At 39.9% G+C, this 6,910-nt stretch overlaps 1 pseudogene; it reads right to left on the bottom strand.

Moving 5' to 3' along the window:
• Positions 1-1,119: 1,119 nt before the first annotated feature.
• On the bottom strand, positions 1,120-4,300 carry LOC102417245 (annotated as a pseudogene).
• Positions 4,301-6,910: the final 2,610 nt, after the last annotated feature.

Here is a 6,910-nt window from a genome sequence, read left to right as displayed (position 1 = left end):
CACATCATATATTATTTTTAAAGGAAAATAATCTTAGGATGGCGGGCAGCATTGGCTTAGACATTAATTCTTTATTTAAAAGACCATCTCCCTTTCTTTCATAGAAGAATGTAAATGGATTTTTTTCTGCCCTATTTCATCATCTTTAAACTATTTTTGCTTGTGTAAAAAAAGGAAACAAAATTGTCAACTTACCAGTTATCTTAGGTCTGCTGCCTCTTTTACTTTTATTTTTTATCCTAATCTTGGCACATTTTGCAGAATACCAGCTTTGGTGCCAGGTGTCTTTGTGTGTGTGTGTGTGTGTGTGTGTGTGTGTGTGTGTGTGTGTACACACATTTAGTTTTATTGTAACAAAGCAACTTGTACACTTTTAACATTTAAAACTGAGCATTATCTTTTCTTTCCAGTGAAACAAAAAGAACCTTTAAAAATAAACAGAACAAAATTACAATAGAAAAATGTCAATTCTGAATAAGATCCTACAGGTTCTGCTGATTCTCCCATCGAGTGGCAGGGCTCAAGTCATCATTAGGAGAGAATTTTATTTTAAAAGTGTCATCTTAGACTGCAAGGATGTCCGTTAAACATCACAATTAAACATGCCAAAGGAGAAGCCATGTTGTCAAAATGCCCACTTAGCCCACCCAAACATCTCAAACCCACCCTTTGCTGACCTTCTATAACCCCCCCTTTTTAAGTTTTCTTTTTCTTTTTTTAAACAAGAGAAAGTAGACAGATACATGTTGGTAAATGCTAACTGTCCATATTCACACAGTGTAATATCTGAGCCCAATATACAGAGAAAGGAGGAAAAAAGCTAGAATTCTATGCACTACTACACAGGGGCCTGGCCACCTCCAGCTCCCAGCAGAGCTAAGGGAGCAGAAGGTTTTTCTTTTTTCCCACAGAGCACGGTGATGTTGATTCCATTAAGTTTTTCTTGAGACAGGAAGGGATAAAAATGAATTTGGAACAAAAAGGGGCAAAGATTCTTTTCCCACTGTATTCTGCTCAAAGTACATCCTCCCCACATAAGGTGAGAACCATGGTGTAAAGGGGAGAAAAGAGTCCTCAAAAAGAAAAAGGTTGGAATCCATCAGTGGGGGGGAGAAAAAGAGAAAAAAGACTGCAACTTGCTCCCAGGGACTGGAGAAAATTAAAAAAGGTTGGAATCCATCAGTGTTCATTAGTCATGTTCTCCTTCATCTTCCTCTCCTTCTTCCCCCTCATCATCATCTTCATCTCCCTCACCTTCATCCTCATCCCCTTCTTCATCAATATCTTCCAACCCTTCCACTTCTTCTTCTTCTTCTTCTTCTTCTTCTTCTTCTTCTTCTTCTTCTTCTTCTTCTTCTTCTTCTTCTTCTCCTTCCCCTTCTTCATCATCCATGTCAGGAACCAAGTAGTACTGTAATGGATTTGGCCAAATGTCATCTTTGATGACTTCTCCCAACTCATCTGCACCTGCATCAGAATGGTCAGTGAACCAGGTAAAGAAGCTTTCCGGTTCCTCATGCTGTCTCTTCCTGCTGGCTTTATTCTGTGTTTGACTTGAACGTTTCGTCAAATCCTTTCTAGATTTCCATTTGATTTCAGTGGACTTTGAAGATGGATCACCACTCTCATTCAGATGAAACTCTTTGAAGAGAACTTTATTTTCGAAGTAAGGATTTTCATCAACATAAAAATCTATTCTGTAACCTGATTTAATATCTTCAAATTATGTCACTTCAACTCTTGTCAAATAATGCAGTGCCTCTTCATCCTCTTCCCCAAGCAGTGCAGACACTTGTGGATGGCTGACAAATGTTGTTACCCAAAAATGTGGGATTTTGGCGATCAATTCTGACCTCTTCTGAAAAAATGGTTGGCGGAGTTTGTTATATTTCTGTTCTACTTTCAAAATCCCCTCACTGACTTGTTCATTAAGCCTGTCTATTTCATTTTGTACTTCATCAATATGTTCAATCGCTTCTTGCTGTTATTTTTCTGAGGTCTCGTCGGCCGCGTCGTGGTTGGAGTTGAGCTTCTTTTTACTGACTTTGGCCGCTGGCGCCCACAAGGTGCTGCTCCGCGGTTGGGAGTGGGGTGGGGGTGGAGGGGAAGCGGGGAAGGGGAGAGAAGGGAAGGCGAAGGGGGCGGGCAGCGGCTTCCCCTCACGCCAAACGCACGCGGGCGCCCGCGCGCTCGCTTTGTCCGGCTGCCTCCTCTCGCGCCGCTAGTTCTCCCTCCCCCTGCCTTGCGCGCGCTGCCCTGGCGGCCTGACGAGGAGGGAGAGGCTGGGGCAGCGTGCCGGGCCCGCCCGGGCTACAGCTTAGGGAGGGGAGGCGGCGGCGGGCGGGCAAGCGGCTGGGCTCCTTCACTCACACTCCGCGATCCAGCTCCCTGCCTGTTCTCCTGTGCCAGGTTTCTTGAAAAGGACTTTTTTTTTAAAGGACTATAGTGAGTGTGAGGAGAAAGATGAACCTTACATATGGATATATATATAATGGATGAGTCATTTTTAATATGAGAAAATTGATGAGATTAATGATTCTCAACTTTTTTGGTGAGCTCTTCTACAAAAATAAAAGGTGCTTGGCATGCTTCTTAGAAAGAAAAGGGTAATTTATTTCCTTCACACATTTCAGGAGCAAATGTGTAATATAATCTGGATACAGAACAGGTTGTAAATGGGTGAATCGTCAATGGCTGGTCATCCTCAGGTTTTTCCTCTTACTCCTCTTGTTTAGTCATCAAAACCTAGCCCATCAACCTTGGAATTTCATTTCTACCTTAAAAGTTTATCAGGTCTTTACTTCCAGTCTTCTCCTTTTTCAGTCCTGGGCACTGATGTGATTGTAATCTTCCTAAAACACAGGCCTAAAATACTTTAGAGGTACCCCACCACCTTTAAAATATATCCAAAGTCCTTAGCATAGCATAACTAAAAAAAAAATCTTTGTGATTCTCATTTCCAGAGATTCTCCAGCATCTACTTGCATTTAAATTCCACCACATTGCCAGGAAAATAGTTAATGAAAATATTATTGATGAGTTTACTTCCATTGAAATCCAGGAAAGTAAAATTTAATAAATTTTGATTTCGGTATAGATAAAATATTTATCTTTAATGCTGTGTTTTAATCTACTTTTCAATTTTCAAAATTTCAAAAGATTTCCAACTGCTTTAATGTTCTAGAAAAAAGTTATATGTATATAACTTTGTATATGGGGCCCACATTTTTCCTTTTGTCAAGGGCACATGCTCTAGTATGGCTTGGTGTGGCATTTAGAATTTTGATATTTTCTTCATCATGGATTTTTGAATTATGTTTATGTATTACATTAAAATTTTATATTTCTGGATTTTTTAGTTTTTGGCATATCCTTAAATTTTGCATACAAGGCGAGTGCCTTACTCAACCCATCCTTATCCCAGCCCTGCTTGAGGTCCTTAGAAATAAGTAATCTATTTGATTCTGCAAGTATTGTAGTTAAAATATGGGGCTTTTATTTTTGGAAGTGGTTTCCATCAAACCTTTCCACTTTTTAGTACAGAGTTCAGAGTTCTGAAGTGGGGAGAATTTTCTTTTATTTTTAAAAGAATATTTAATTTTTGAATAGGTAATACATTCATGATTCAGAAGTCAAAAGGCATAAAGAAAAGATACGTAGTAAAAAAACAAAAAAGGCTCCCTCCCTCCCCTTCCCCTGGATCATCCAGTTCCTCTCCCCAGAGGCAACTAATGCTAACAATATCCTTCAAGAAATAATGTATGGCCCTGGCTGGTTTGCTCAGTGGATAGTGTCAGCCTGCGGACTGAAGGGTCCTGGGTTCGATTCTGGTCAAGGGAACATGTCCGGGTTGCCAGCTTGATCCAAAGTAGGGGGCATGTAGGAGGCGGCCAATCAATGATTCTCATTATTGATGTTTCTATCTCTCTCCCTCTCCCTTCCTTTCTGAAATCAATAAAAATAAAAAGAGATAATGTATGCTTATTTGAGCAAATGTGTACATGTATTTTAATCATCCCATATGTCTTGAATCTTGCTGTTTTAATTTAACAATTTGTATTGGAGCTCATTCCATATCAGTATATAAAGAGGTTTCTCACTCTTTTCTGTTGTTTCTTGGTATCTCACTGTAGTAACATTATCTAACCAATATCTTAATGAGAGGCAGTTGTTTCCAGTTCCTTTCTACTATAAACAATGCTGCACTGAATAACGTTGTTTATATGTCATTTTGTCCATGTGAGTACATCTGTAGGATGAATTCCTGGAAGTCAATTTCTGGAACAGAAGCTTTGTACATCTATATTTTGGTAGATATTGCTAAACTGCTGTCTGTAGTGGTGGTACCAACTTACACTCCCATCAGTAATGTAATAGTGTCTTTCCTTACACCCACACACAACAGTATCATATTTTAGCTTTGTCAGTCTAATACATGAGATGATATTTCAGTGTAGGTTTCTTTTTTCTTTTTATTTATTGATTTGAGAGAGAGAAATAGAAACATCGATTTGTTGTTCCACTTATTTATGCATTCATTGGTTGATATCTGTGAACTGAACCCAAAACCTTGGTGTTCTTGGTGTATCGGAACGAATCTCCAACCAACTGACCTACTCAGCCAGGGCTGTTTTTTCCCTTTAATCCTCACTGAGGATATGTTTTTATTGTTTGATGTTTTGTTGTTGTTGTTTGTTGTTGTTTTTTAGAGAAAGAGAGGGAGGCAGGGAGAAGAGAGAGAGCGAGAAAGAGAGATGAAAGAGACAGAGAAAGAGAGAGATAAGAGAGAAGCATGGAGCATTTCCTCCAGTGAGTGCCAGACCAGGGATGAGCAGAGATCAGATCCGCAACCCTCTGGTGTTCAGGACTATGCTCCAACCAACTGAGCCACAGGGCTAGGGCTCAGTGTAGGGTTTTTTCTTCTTCTGTTAAACATAAACATATTTTCACATGTTCAAGATCCATTTGTATTTTCATTTCTTTGAACTGCCTTCTCTGTATCAGTTGCTTATTTTTCTATTGAATGATTGGTCTTTTATTGTTGATTTGTAGAGGCCCTTTATATAATGAGGAAATTAGTCGTTTATAGAAGTTTCAAATATGTGTTCCCATTTGTTGTTTTTCTTTTAACTTTGCTTATGGAAGTTTTGCTGTTTAGGATTTTTTATGTAGACAAAATTAAGAACCATTTATTTTATGGTTTCTGAGTTTTGTGGGAAGTCCGAAGCTTAATGAAAGCCCACTCTGGAATAAAGACTGTGGGATCTTGGTAACCACCATAGCAGGGAGAAAGGGAATGTGAATCAGAGGTAACTGTAGAATTTTGTAAAATTCAGTAACTTTTGCAATTTCTTCATATTTATTCTGTGCTGTCACATGTCTATTTTCACATAGTGATTCAAAACAAAACCCTAAACATCCTAAAGGCCTATGTGTTTGTCTCAAATCAGAAGAATGAGGTGAGTAAGGAATAATAGTAAATCTAATGGGAAGAACCCCGCAGTGCTGGCAGCTTTAAGAAGAAAAGAAAGCATCCTTAGGACCTTCCTAAGGGAAAGAAAAAGAAGAAAGTGCTTGAAAAACAGGGGTCAGTTCTTTTGGCCTGGTGGTGTATCCAGCCACACAATGATGAGGAAGGATGGCTGTTTAGAAAGAGAGTTAGGCAGTGTTGGTAGTTTCCTTTGTAGTGACAAGGTACATCTAGCAATATTGTAATGTTAGACTTGTAATTTAAACAACACTGGTTTAGCCGAAACCGGTTTGGCTCAGTGGATAGAGCGTCGGCTTGCGGACTGAAGGGTCCCGGGTTCGATTCCGGTCAAGGGCATGTACCTGGGTTGCGGGCACATCCCCAGTGGGAGGTGTGCAGGAGGCAGCTGATCGATGTTCCTCTCTCATCGATGTTTCTGGCTCTCTATCTCTCTCCCTTCCTCTCTGTAGAAAATCAATAAAATATATTTAAAAAAAACAACAACACTGGTTTAGTACATAATTCAGTCATGTTATGTCGCAAATGGTTTAAGCCAGTGGTCGGCAAACTCATTAGTCAACAGAGCCAAATATCAACAGTACAACGATTGAAATTTCTTTTGAGAGCCAAATTTTTTAAACTTAAACTATATAGGTAGGTACATTGTTATTAACTGAATTAGGGTACTCCTAAGGCTTAGGAAGAGCCACACTCAAGGGGCCAAAGAGCCGCATGTGGCTCTCGAGCCGCAGTTTGCCCACCACGGGTTTAAGCCTTAAGAAGTTAACTATAGCCAAACCGGTTTGGCTCAGTGGATAGAGCGTCGGCCTGCGGACTGAAAGGTCCCAGGTTCGATTCCGGTCAAGGGCATGTACCTTGGTTGCGGGCACATCTCCAGTAGGAGGTGTGCAGGAGGCAGCTGGTCGATGTTTCTCTCTCATCCATGTTTCTAACTCTCTATCCCTCTCCCTTCCTCTCTGTAAAAAATCAATAAAATATATTTTAAAAAAAAAGAAGTTAACTGTAGGTCTGAAGTACAGTTTAACAAATATTTCCGAGTCCCTGGATTCCCCACTGTTTCCTTTTTTCCTTTCCACTCTTTTCTCCTTTCCTTAATAAAGTAGGGTGTTAAAACTCAAGTGACATTTTATCTTTTGTTTCCCTCTTGGCTTGTTTCTAAAACTTCCAATTAAAACTTATAGCACGTTGTATTTGTGAGTAATCTTTTAAATATTTCTGACTTAGGGGTATGCTTATGTTCCTTAAATTAGGCTACAACTCCACAACTCCAGGGGTTACCTAGACACTGGAGCTATAGAACTGGGGAGAGCCATTTATGTCATTCCCTCTCTGCAGCCCATTCAACATGATTAGTTCTGCTATCTTCCTTACAGGCACTTTTGCTGCTCTGAATCCCACAGTATCCTGTCATTGGCACAT

Source organism: Myotis lucifugus, unplaced genomic scaffold, assembly GCF_000147115.1.
Source record: "Myotis lucifugus unplaced genomic scaffold, Myoluc2.0 scaffold_13, whole genome shotgun sequence".
NCBI classification, from domain to species: domain Eukaryota; kingdom Metazoa; phylum Chordata; class Mammalia; order Chiroptera; family Vespertilionidae; genus Myotis; species Myotis lucifugus.
The sequence above is the reverse complement of the archived record's forward strand: the minus strand, read 5'-3'. Positions and strand labels throughout refer to the sequence as shown.